The sequence below is a fragment of the Dromaius novaehollandiae genome, chromosome 12, assembly GCF_036370855.1.
Source record: "Dromaius novaehollandiae isolate bDroNov1 chromosome 12, bDroNov1.hap1, whole genome shotgun sequence".
NCBI classification, from domain to species: Eukaryota; Metazoa; Chordata; class Aves; order Casuariiformes; family Dromaiidae; genus Dromaius; species Dromaius novaehollandiae.
The window spans coordinates 11,684,578-11,696,906 of NC_088109.1; the positions used below are offsets into that span (position 1 = coordinate 11,684,578).

The 12,329-nt window shown below is 40.5% G+C and overlaps 1 protein-coding gene across 2 annotated transcripts in view; it reads right to left on the reverse strand.

Annotated features, from left to right (window-relative positions):
- The window catches only part of ERC2 (ELKS/RAB6-interacting/CAST family member 2), a 492,995-nt gene extending 483,451 nt beyond the window's left edge, over nucleotides 1–9,544 (reverse strand). For both annotated transcript variants that reach the window (XM_064518915.1, XM_064518916.1), the window contains exon 1: nucleotides 9,287–9,544. The gene's annotated coding sequence lies outside the window, so the exon portion shown is untranslated. The remainder of the gene's footprint in view (nucleotides 1–9,286) is intronic.
- Between the last annotated feature and the right edge of the window lie 2,785 nt (nucleotides 9,545–12,329).

Genomic DNA, 12,329 nt, shown 5'->3' on the forward strand with positions numbered 1-12,329 from the left:
TTCTATTGAGATGCTAAAGCTTAAAAATAAGCATGATCTGAGACAAGCTAGAAGTTTTCTCCTAGCACTAGTGAAGAACAAGCTTGTTCTTCCTATAATTTCTAAACTCAAAACTTCAAGCAGTGCACAAGAGAATTCCAGACACATTTAAAAAGCTTCTAGCAATGCTACATGCATATTTCATTATAAAAACAGGTAAAGAATCAACTGAGGACTGAATTCAGCTGGAATTTCCACTTTTATAATTACATAGAAAGGTAAAGAACAGAGAAGGGTAAAGGAAACTAACAAAACAAATTTTAATTCAAAGATAATATGCTTAAATATCCAAGCTTCTTCTTCCCAGCTGAAATCTGATTTGTCTTTGGGTACCCAATTACACCATAAAAAGTGCAGCAAGGGTGTTGATCCACATTTGTAACCTCATATTTTATCATAGTTTATCATCTAGTCCACATTTCTTCTGCTTTGCTTAAGAGTGAGGAAAACTGAACCTTTGACAAAGCAAATTATGGTCCAAATTCTTCAACCAGAAGTGAGGAAGGTGGGAATCAAATTCAAATTCAAAAAAAATAAAAAAAAAAACCTCACATTGTATGCATGCTAATTACACTACAGTGTGATTCTAGTAATAATCTTATTTTTTTCCTTAAAGAATAATTGCATCTATTTTCCATTCATATACTTTGGATTAATGGAGCCCCTTGTGATAGAAAAAAAATGATTACTTATGAAGACAAATAGTACTTCAGAAGTTTCTGTTATATTAACTGTTACACCACCATGTAAGAAAGGAAGAGAGGATAAGGATCATTAAAAAAAATTTAGGAATGAGAAACCAATAAGGATGGCTTCTGTGATAATCTAGACTGTGCAGAAAAAGAACATAATTCAGCTAATGAAGAGACCATGTTTTATCTTCAAAAGTGATACAAACAAGTGATTCATAAATAGGGGTGAAAGATATATTTTTATAGATATACATTTTATGAAATATAAATTTTCAAGACATACACTGCTTCGAGAGAAAGCTTTTTTTAAAAAAAACAACACTGTCTTATAACAGCATCCCTTTGTTATATAAGGTATTAGCTCTGAAAGCCACAGAACTAACTCAGTTAAGTGCTCAGTAACAACAGGAAAAAAGTCACGAAACAAATATGTTTCCTTACAAATTAAGTATAAAATAGGAAAAGTTGCACTTCAGATGCATCATAAGTTTTTCAATAATTCCAAAATATAAAATTACTTTTTTTAAAAATAAGGCAGAAGCTATGGTAAAATAATACCCCTGAAAATTTGTTAATCACAAGAAGCATCTGTATTGGCAACACTCCTATTGGTAGTCTTTGAAATATAAGGTTACCCGATAACCAATAAATATATTAAACACACAGTAGAGACAGCTATTAATACGGTACAGGAATATAACCTAAAAGTTTAAAATAATCTGGAAGGAAATTGACTGAATTTAACTGTAAATTTGACTGCAAATTTCTCTAATTTCACATTAGATATGTTTAGCAATATTTTATCATTTATATTAATGTAATTATTTTTTCAATTTAAAATGCATTTTAAAATGCAATGACACTTCTACACAACGGAGTTTTTTCCACTGAATTCACTAAGGCTACTCCCATCAACATTATTAAACACAAGCTTAGATGTTTGCAAGATAAGATGTATTTTCCTTTTTTGCTATAAAACTTCCTTTTCCATATGAAAGCAATAAAATAACCATAAGACCAGCTATTAAGATTGCCCATGTAATTTCCCACATTTTCTATTCTATTTGATGTGATAAAATGTTAAATACTTAAATACTGGGATATATGAAATTTAGCAAGTCTAAATATATACACTCACCATTTTACATTTCTTGGATTCAATAGCAGTATTATATATATTCTTCTAAAATATATAACAAAAAGCATATATTTGTGTATTCAGCATACTTTGAAGTCATCAGAATTCATAAGCATGCTGAACGTCTTTCATCCCTTTTCTCCTCGGTAGGAAATAAGGATGCACGCATGTTTTAGGATTGTGTCAAAAAAATGAATCTGGCTGTGTCTCAGCCATGTTAGACCAAAGTTCTCCAAGGACACAGGGTCTGTAAGTAGTCTGACTGATTTAGCAAATTACTTCTGATTCAGCATAGAAAGAGCTCCATGGAACTGTTAGGAGGCACTGCACTTTTGGATTCCCTCCCCCCCCCCCCCCCCCCCAAAAGACTGAAAACAGTTCCCCAACCACTTCTGGTTATCAACAATTTCATAGCACCACCCAATCCTCCACCTTTGCACTGACACTGAACCCGTTTTAGCTCAGCATAATCATGCCAATTCACAAGTGCAAGTTAGAAGTCATTACAGGCATCTGATGTTAACATCTGACACTGATGACAGATGCTATTGTATCGCTTTCATTAAGGAAAACAAGTTGCCTGAGCAGATTTCAAATGAGGTCTGTGAAAAAGGTTCCTAAATAAAAGCCAAGATACTTCATGACTATCAATATATAGCCATCAAAAATAAACGTGCTTTACACAGCAAACTATGTCTTCCAAAGCATCCAAGAGTACCCATTTCTTAAACTATTATTTGACATTAGTCAACAAAAAGAACAACTATGCTTTACTATGTTATGTTTGTATGCTAATCAAAGTTGTTCAAAGAACAGAAGCAATAAGAACTATGGTATTTCAACAACAGAATGTATTTTGAGAGAAATAATGCATTAGAGAAACTCTTTAAGTCAAAGTTCACAAGGTCATGAATGTAATACAGATCCTATGCCTTTTAATAAAAATATTAAAGGATTCAAACACTGCACAGAACATATACGTAATGAAATACTGCACATATCTTAGCAGATCACCTGTAAATTAATTTTATTGACCATGAAAAGTGCTGAGGTAACAATACTGGAAACAGAAGCAGAGGCAGTGCAATTACCAACAAGATTCAACTCGTATTTGCAAAGAGGGACTAGCTCCTGAAAACTACAGTAGCGTGGTCTCCAAAACCATTCAATTTATTATCTTTTTGACGAGACAATCAAATCAGATGCTAAATAACGGCAGTTGTGAGTCTGGACACAGTAAATCTCCATTAGGAATTAGAATGAAACCACTGAAGTACATTCTGTTAGCCTCTCAAAGCCAATAGAACAGTATGGCCAATAAGCCAGCATTCATCCCAAGGAATCGGAACATTTTACTTGGAGGCAAAATGTTCCCCATACATGCCCTATGCAGTGGGTGATCTGTTGGACTGAATTCAGGAGTGGCAAAGATTTCTCTTTATTTCTTTCACTTTCTTAGAAACAAAATGCATGCTATATCCAGCTAGCCAATCATTAGTCTGTGTTTATAGTACATTCCTTTCTCCAATGACTTCCTGCCTCAACTCCACAGTTATCTCAGTTACTGTAGCGCATGCCATTTTCACATGTACCTTAACCATTTATCTTTCACATCTTTTTACACCTTTCACCTTTTCGTGGCATTTATCACACAATGTAAGATTCTTTTTAATCAAAAAGAGTTTTTATTCATGCAATTTATTTTTGAAAAATGTGATTTGTTTTAACTCTAAAACAAGTCTTTCTAGTCATTTTCCTTGCTAAAGTCTTTCATTTCCCATTTCTGTAGAAATTAGCTGCTGGATTCTACAGCTGCATTGTGACTTCTATTAGAGGGAAACCATAATATCAGTGAGCATGACAAGCAGTGAAAAGCTTAAAATATATGCTAATAGCTATTGAAAGTGGGATTCCTAACAAAAATAAAGCCATATGTTAAGCTAGTTTGAAGCTTCATTTCCAATAAATGGCGACTGTAAAAGTGAGTTTCTAAGCTAATCTTTCAATAGTCTAGAAATGTTATCTTCCTTTTCAAAAACCTGATTTTAGAACATCTCAGAAAAAAATCAAGTATTACTAGACATCCAAAAAGGCAGTTTCCCACATGTCCAATCACAACTTGAAACTCTAAGGTAGACTTCAGATTCTTAGACCCATTGCACCTGCCATCCTAAAACAACAGAAATTCTGACACTACAGTTCTCCCCCATTATTCTTATCGAGAATTAAAGAGATTATAGCAATATTCAACTTTCCAAACATGTAAATTGTCCATCTCCAAGCCTACACTTGTAATATCATGAAGGAATTCCAGGTTTCCATGGACAAAAACGGTATGACCATACTTCTTCGCCACTGCTCTAGCCTTGTTCAGAACACTGCACCTGGCAGGCTATATCTGAAAGGAGGTAAGGTTGGTGTTCCTAGTTGTCATAATCACGCCAAAACTAAATCTGGCTATTTAAGACATTCCAAAACTGGGCATTTCAAAAGTCAATATCACAAGTCTTCCCTGAGAAGAACAACCGAGAAAGTAACATTGAAACTGAAATATCATGCAGATGTTAATCTTCTCCCTAGAATCATAATTTACCATAAGCCTGTAGTCTGTCACATATTTAAAAAGAACAGCGCTGAAAGATGAGGTTCAAGCCACTGTTAACTCAACACAGATGTGTACATTTTCCTACACAAGCAAACACAGGGTATCTATGCTTATAACCTTTTTTGGGCCCCACAAACAGTCCACAATCATTTCCTGACAAAACCACGTCTTTTTGTTGCACCTTACGTATGGGCAGTGACAAGCCAACATAAATCCATTTCATTTCAAAATAATTTTTTAAAAATAATTTTAAAAAGCATTAGCCTACACTTATACAATAAAACAAAAAAAGGACTGATTAAAAATCAAGTGCTGTGGAAAAAGATTCGACTTTTCTGCTGATTTGTATTCTCATTTTCTTCGAAGTACCACCCAAAAGAAGCAGCACTACCCAGTTCATTTAGAGATTTCCCTCTCCATTTCCCAGGTTTCCCTTGATCACCTATTCCTCTCAAAAAGAAATTATAACCTCCTTTTGACTTCCAGTAACTCCTGCCCTGTTGCCAAGACTTTGTAGAAAATACAAATCTAGTATTAATGTTGCAAAATAAGTAGGTTGAGACAAACTCATCGTTTAATACATATAAGATCATCCAAAAACTACTACTTGCTTTGCAAAAATACATTAAATGCCAAAATACATTAAATGCCAAAACTGAAAAAAATATAAAGTTACAAATGAATGAGCAGGTGCACTACAAAAATTATTTTGATATCACAATAGTATTTCCTAGGCAAATTTGAAGTTTAAATAAATAAATAAAACACAAACACTATTTACCCCAAGCATCTTGCAGTCTAAATTAAACTGAAAACATAAATGCATCATGGTGGATAAAAATATAATAAACACCATAAGAGATATAGATGGCAGAGCATATGTTGTCTTTGAAAGCGATACACTGGCTGGTTGCCTCACCCTCATTGAGGGTGAAAAACCCACTCTTTTCTGTTAGTCATCCCTCAGAGGTCTGCAAGACTCATCTTGCAGCCTTTAGATTTTCTAAAGCAAGAAAATCACCCCGAGCAATCTCTTTCAGCACACACAGGCTGAGTAGCTAGTTCTCTGAATATCAGGTAGATTTGGCATTCAAATATGGCTGAGTATGCTCACTTGATATTTGGCTGCTAAGAATACTGGTCACCCCTTTCCATTGCCACCTTTCTATAACCTTCAGAGCCGCAGCAGCGGACAGGAGGGGCAACTGGCAGGAATAGCTATACCACCATTCATCAGACTGTGACCCAGCATTTGACTATCAGCCAGTTAGGGGAGCCAAAGCAGCAGAACCCACAAACCATGAGAGGAGGTGAGATGCGACTCCTCCAGAGGGAGCTTAACCACAACAGAAAGTGTTGTATCTTAATAATAATGGACTCAAATACTGACTGAAAGAAGGTAAAAGGAGACCTATGCTCAGGAAGACCAGACACACACAACTTCTGTGGCAGGGAACTCCGTTTTGCCCAGGAGGTTTGGAAAGGACAAAAAATGTCTCAGCACACCAACTTTCTCTTTGATTTGTAGGAAGAGTAACTAGGAAACCACTACAATGGTACTGGAAGAAGAGGAGACATATCTTAGTTCAAGACAGAAGACAGTTTTTATCTATAAACCCTTCTTTATGGGGGGGGCGGGAAGTAATCCACCCCCAATTAGAAAACCAAAGCACTCGATCTCAATGTCAGAGTGAGGAAGACGGTATCATCTTCCACTTTCAGGAAGCATATCAACATAGGTATCCCACCACCGGAACAAGATTAAAAGAGGAGCTACTTAAAGATAATGGCAGCTGATTCTCCTCCAAACCTGTCTAAATACATTCTCCAACACAGAAACATCCTTTCAATCATCAGCACTGCCTTTCAAAATCATTACTCCAACTATTTTCTGAAGTCAGTATTTTTACCATCTGTTCTCTCTCTCAAAAAAAAAAAAAAAAGAAAAAGCAAAAAAGCACCTCTGAGAGAATGACAGCAGCACAGTCCACATCTCACTTTCTCTTTCCCCAGCAAAACATTATCTCCTTCTCCTTGCAGTGGCAATTTATGTGGTGATAAAAGAAACTGTCTATTTCAAGGCATAATACCAGAAGAAACCAGTGCCACAAAAAAACAATAAGAAACACCTCAGTTCTCAACTTGAACATCTACCCTGCCTGAGGGTTTTTTGTTGGAGGTACAACACAGAATTTCTCCATAGTTCATATTCATCAGATTTGACTTGAGCTGGGAAATCAGAGCTCAGGGATGACCCTTACCCTATTAATCCTTCTGAAGAAGGAATGTCATTCCCTTCACTCGCAGTGCAGAAAATCACTCCTACAAACTGCAGGAGAAACAATGGACAAAATCCTGAGGATGCTGGGACAAATATAACTGTCTTTGCCCTCCAAAAGTGCTCAGGAAGAGAGAGCATAAAGACCCTTTTTTATTTTCCACCACTTTCCTCTAGGAAAAGTGAAATAGCTAACTCACCTTCATGCCTTTTAAGACTGTTTTATACACGATTTCCAAACAAAAATACCAGTAGTGGAAAGGTTTCTCTAAAGCACTGAAGGAATGTAGGAGTAAGTGTCACACACCTTTGCCAGAGAGTGAAACCTTAACAGTCACCCTAGACTTGCATTCAAGGCAGCTAAAGAAATTGTTAACGTGTCTTTTCCCCACAAAAACACACCACTTCAGAGGAGTGGAGAAACTTATCGCTACACATCCCACGCATACAAAAACAGAACCTAAAGCAGCACCTTTTCCCTTTCATATACAGGAAATGAAGAAACCTGAAAAGACACTGCTCACCTAGGTGAGGTAGTGAGGGGGCGCGGGGGACTATGAAAACCTTCGCTCTTCTATAGGTTAGGGGACTAAAACACCAGTCAGCACTAGCAGAAGAGCGAGTTGGGAAACTGCCCGACCCCGTGAAGCAACCAAGGGGGACTCGAAAAGGCGTTTTCACGCCGACGGGGCGGTGAGGGGAACCTCCCCCGCGGCACGCCCGCGCGGGCAGCTGAGGGCGGGCGGCCAGCGACCGTTGAAGGCGGCCAGCGACCGTCGGAGCCCGCGAGGCGCCAGCGGCGCGCGCCTGCCACCGCCCTCTGGGGGCGAGGCGAGCTGGGGCGTTCCCGCCCGCCCGCGCGGGAGGGGCGGGGCGGAGCGGGGCGGCACCTCCCCGCCCTGCAGCGGGGGCCGGAGAAGGCCTCGTCCGCTTGGCTCCCTCCGCGCCTCGGGCGGCTGGTAGGACCGCGAGGGTCGGCCCGCAGCGAGGTAGAGGGAGCTTTGCCCCCCGAGCAGCTGTGGCGGAGGGAAGGGGAAGGGGATCTTTTCCCCTACGAGAATGCAAGGCCATTCCCCCCGCCGCGCGGAGGCTGCTCTGAGGGGCGCTGAAGCGGCGCAGGTGGCGGGTGGACGCGCCGCTGTGCCACAGGCGTCGCCCGGCGGGAGCGGGGCGAGCGCGCAAGAATGCGGGCGATGGTGGGTCGCTAGCCCGGAGCGGCCGCAGGGCTGCGGGGAGCAGCTGAATAAACGCTCAGGAGTCCCCGCTTCCCTGAGGTGGCCGGGGGGGGGGGGGGGGTGTCAGCACCGGCACAGCACCTTCCCCCCGGGCAGGGCGGCGAGGAGGGAAGGCGTGTGAAGGAGGATCTTTCCCGTCCCCTGCTTCACCACAGGGAAATGAAGTGCCAGCGGCGAAGCCACTTGATGGAGGGGGGCAGCTCCCCCCTTCCCCGCCCTTCGCGCAGGGGGGGCTGGGGACGGGCCTGGCCTCGGCGGGGCTGCCGGGAAGGGGGGCGGGGGGCGCGAGGCGGCCGCCCTGGACGCGCACACGGGGGATGGGGGCACGGGGATAGCGAGGGGAAGGGGGAAAAAAATCCCGAACAAGCAAACGGTAAAGTGAAGCCGCTGCTTTAAAAAGCCAACCAGAAAACTAACCCTGACAAGTCGGATTTGCCCTCCTCCTGGCTGCGCTATTGGCCGCGCTCATTTGCAACGAGCTTGTATCTGCCACGCAAGTGGTCGGCTGGTTTGTCCGTCAAAAGGGAAATATCAGTTCGCCGCTAAGGGAATAGATTCCCATCCATCCATCACAAGGCTTAGCAGGTAGCCGCCTAGAAATCAATCACACACTAATAATAATAATAAAAAAAGCCCTTCCCCATCACGTTACTATTCTAGTGCTTCCAGCAGAATATATATGTATATTTGATGATTATGTGCATGTATTTTATCATATGCATCACTCTTGTGCTACCTAAAATGATCTTCAAAAACCACACACATATACACACAGAGGATCATAAATGAGCAACCCCAGTAAGTATTCATTAATTATATAACTGCAAAATAATATCCTGTTAGTTTCTGGCTTCTCTTCACCAGACACTAAAACGGAACAGAAATCTCTTCCCCCCCCAACACAATTTTTTAAAACACCAGATGTTACCCAGTATTTAGCTATAAAGCTAGGAATTTCCAAAGCTCATCAATTCTATTCTAGAAAACTTTAGAAACAACAATATTTTTGAGCACTGGGCACAAAAAAATGAGAATCCTATGGCTGCTTTTAGGAGAAATTGCAAGAAAGGTATCTGGCTGACGATTCAGTAGGGAGAGGCACTCTGTTACCAGAATAAGATGTGCACTTGGTCCCATTTATTGCGATATATTTATAAAGCGATGTAAAAAGCCTCTCCCGCAATCTCGTTTCCAATTTCAGGTACCAGACAGTTACAGGAAGCAATATATAACAATTCCGTTAATCGCAGTTAATTTACAGTACTGGGTTATGGCCATATTCTCGCGTAAGCGGCTCACCTTTCAAATCATTGCATCTGTCTTTCCGTCCTCACATGGATTTTACAACATCACGTTTAGCTGACATCTCGGCTGCGTGGAGGAAGGCGGCAGCGCGGAGAGCCGGGGCCCCCCAGCACCCGCGGGCAGAGGAGGCGCGGGGACCTGCTGCACCCGGGGAGGCTCGTGTGCTCCTGTCCCTCGCCTTGCTGCCCCTCCGCGAGGCTCCCTCAGCCGGCTGCGAGCCTGCCCGCCCGGGCTGCCAGCCCCTGACTCAACATTCCCAGCATTCCCGCAGAGCCGGGCGCTCCTCGGCGCCGCGCTGCCTGCCGCCGGGGGCAGCAGCAAGCTGCCTGGCCGCGGCGGCACACGCACCGCAAGCCTGTGGCGTGCTCGGAGCGCTTGCCTCTGCCCGTTGCCCGCACGCCCGAGGGTTCCCATCCCCACCCGGCAAAGGTCTGCGGGGACGCGCGTTACTCATTGTGCGGCAGCCTAAAAATACACCTGTGCCTGCGTAAAACTGCCGAGGCTAAATTGCTTTCTCGGCTCTATTCATCAAAGGCCAAAAGCGTTCAAAGCCAGGTGCTTAGGAACATGGTGTCTAAAGTCGGTTACTGAGTGTGCACAGACACACAGGAAGAAAAGAAATCTAAACCTGTATTTTGGCCTGTCAAAGTAATTAAGGAGACATCCAGATTCATTTCTGGGTTAACAAAATGAGCAGAAAAAAGAAAAAGTGGAAGATTAGCTGCTATATGAAGCCTGAAAGCCTTCTTCATCAGAAAACTGCAAACGGCATTAAAAATGACTCCTGAGGTTTTATTTATTTAGTTCTGTATTAAGGGGAGTGAGGGAAACTTGTCTAAAAATATCACTGACTTGTCATCTTAAGGAATACATTATTTTCTCTTCCATTTTTCTCTCCTCTCAATGCTGTATTTTCTATGGCTTTAATTGCTGTTGATACCAAGGTATTATAACTGATCAACCTCAGTCCATAGCTTCAAGGCAACTTCATATCTTACCCTCTCCAGAATTTCACAAATATATTGTATCTGCTCTTTCTTAATGTCATTGTCGTGACACTGCTTTTAAGACATAACTTCCTATCTGTAGTTATCTAATTGCAATCTGCATCTTACTCCTGTCTTGCCCACATATGCATCTATACACACCACTATTGAGAATCACTGATTAGGACAGCTTCTATGGATTTTCTATTAAAAATCATGTCAGATTAAATTGATTTCAACCAATCATGTTTAAAAATAACATAATCCCTTCATTGCTGTAGTTGCATTATCCAATGACAGTTGAAAGTGTTTGCTGTTGCAAATATTTATTCATAGATGCACCTATTCAAAACAATCCTAGAATCCAGATTGTAATAAGAGTATAATGGGTTTTTATTTCCCCAGGAAAGGGATATACTCTTACTGTATCTATCTGTGTACCTCAACTGTATTACAATATGGGGCAAATATTTTTCTGCACTCAAAGTGATGGGACAAACTGATCAGAATGCAAATTTTAGTTGCTTTTCAAAGCTGTATATTTACTTGAAGAGATTTCTATTAAAATAGTTACAAAAACATGGAAATGATGGGCAAAGAAAAACAGTTCCTGGAGACACTTGACAAGAAGGGACGTGGTTTTGTATACAAATAATTCACTTGATCTAAAAAGCAAACAGGAAGTAGTTCTCTTCTCTGCCCTTCAAGAGTTGGCAAGTCTGCATCTGTAAGAAAATGGATAAATGCTGTAAAATATGGGTCACCTAACAATGCTTCAAAGCACAGGAAACGTCGATTTTCAAAAGTTTAATGCTTAATTTGGATTCAGTGTGCAAAAAGAATATTTTACAGAGCTGTCTCAGTATTGCTAATACCAATTCTGTCTCAGTGTTAATGATGACAGGACTTCTGTTAAAAGTGGTGTCAGCTGCTGTCAGTTTTTTTAAACAACTTATTGCAGTGTATACCTCATATAGACGCAGAGACGGGAAGATCCGGTTCTGCTTCATCTTTTTGTGACTCATTCACTGGCAAAGGCTATGGGACTTGTGATAGCCTCCAAAAACAAGGATCATTGACAAAAGACCAGTAGCCTGACTGATTATTCCTTGGAAAGGGGATACTTACTGTGGGAAGATGCCACGGAGCTACCATAAGGTTGCAACAATATTGCAATGAATTAGGTTTGCTAGCATTCAATAAAGTTTGTAGGAGAATTAATCATACACCATCTTGGAGCAGTAGACCATCTGCAGGGGGACTGTCAGTATTGCTAATGCCAAAGAACAAAATATACCCATTATAGACAAGACCATTTGGTACAGAACTCATATATATATATATATATGTATATATGTGTATATATGTATATATATATATATATATATATGTAGTCAAATTGTACTGGAACGAGTTGTTAGAAGTGTGCAATTCAAATGAAGAGAATAATCAGAATTTTACAGATCATCTATTTAGTGTATTAGTAGAAACAATATGTATCCAAACAACCTCACAGCCACATAATCCAAACCCTTGAATAATACTCATTCCTTACATTCAAGACAATACTGAAATCCCAATCCAAAGGGCAGGGTAATAACAGTAATATGTACTTGAGAAGACTGACTTCTCTACAACTGATGAAAGTTCTCATTTCAGCCTAATCACATGAGCATTTGTGTTGTTACTGGTGTTGTGATGCAGGTGGGTGCCATTAAGCCTAAAAAGAAGAAAGCCAGATCATGTGAGTAAACTAGAACTTTTTTAAAATGTAAAATGTTCTAATATGTGATTAATAGACTTCATTCTTTAGTCAACTGTTAGAAGGAATCTGTCTGTTATAAAATTTAAGCAAGTATTTATAATATACATGTCATGTGATGGTATAGCTATGGTTTACACTTTTCAACAGTTTCTACCTTATAGGCATAAACATACATTTTTGACTAGCATGTAGGAATTTTTCCCTGAAAATCTGTCTTCAAAATACAGCATATTCATAATTATTCATGAGTATATTATACATCAAGACCTGCAAAGAGCCCATTGGA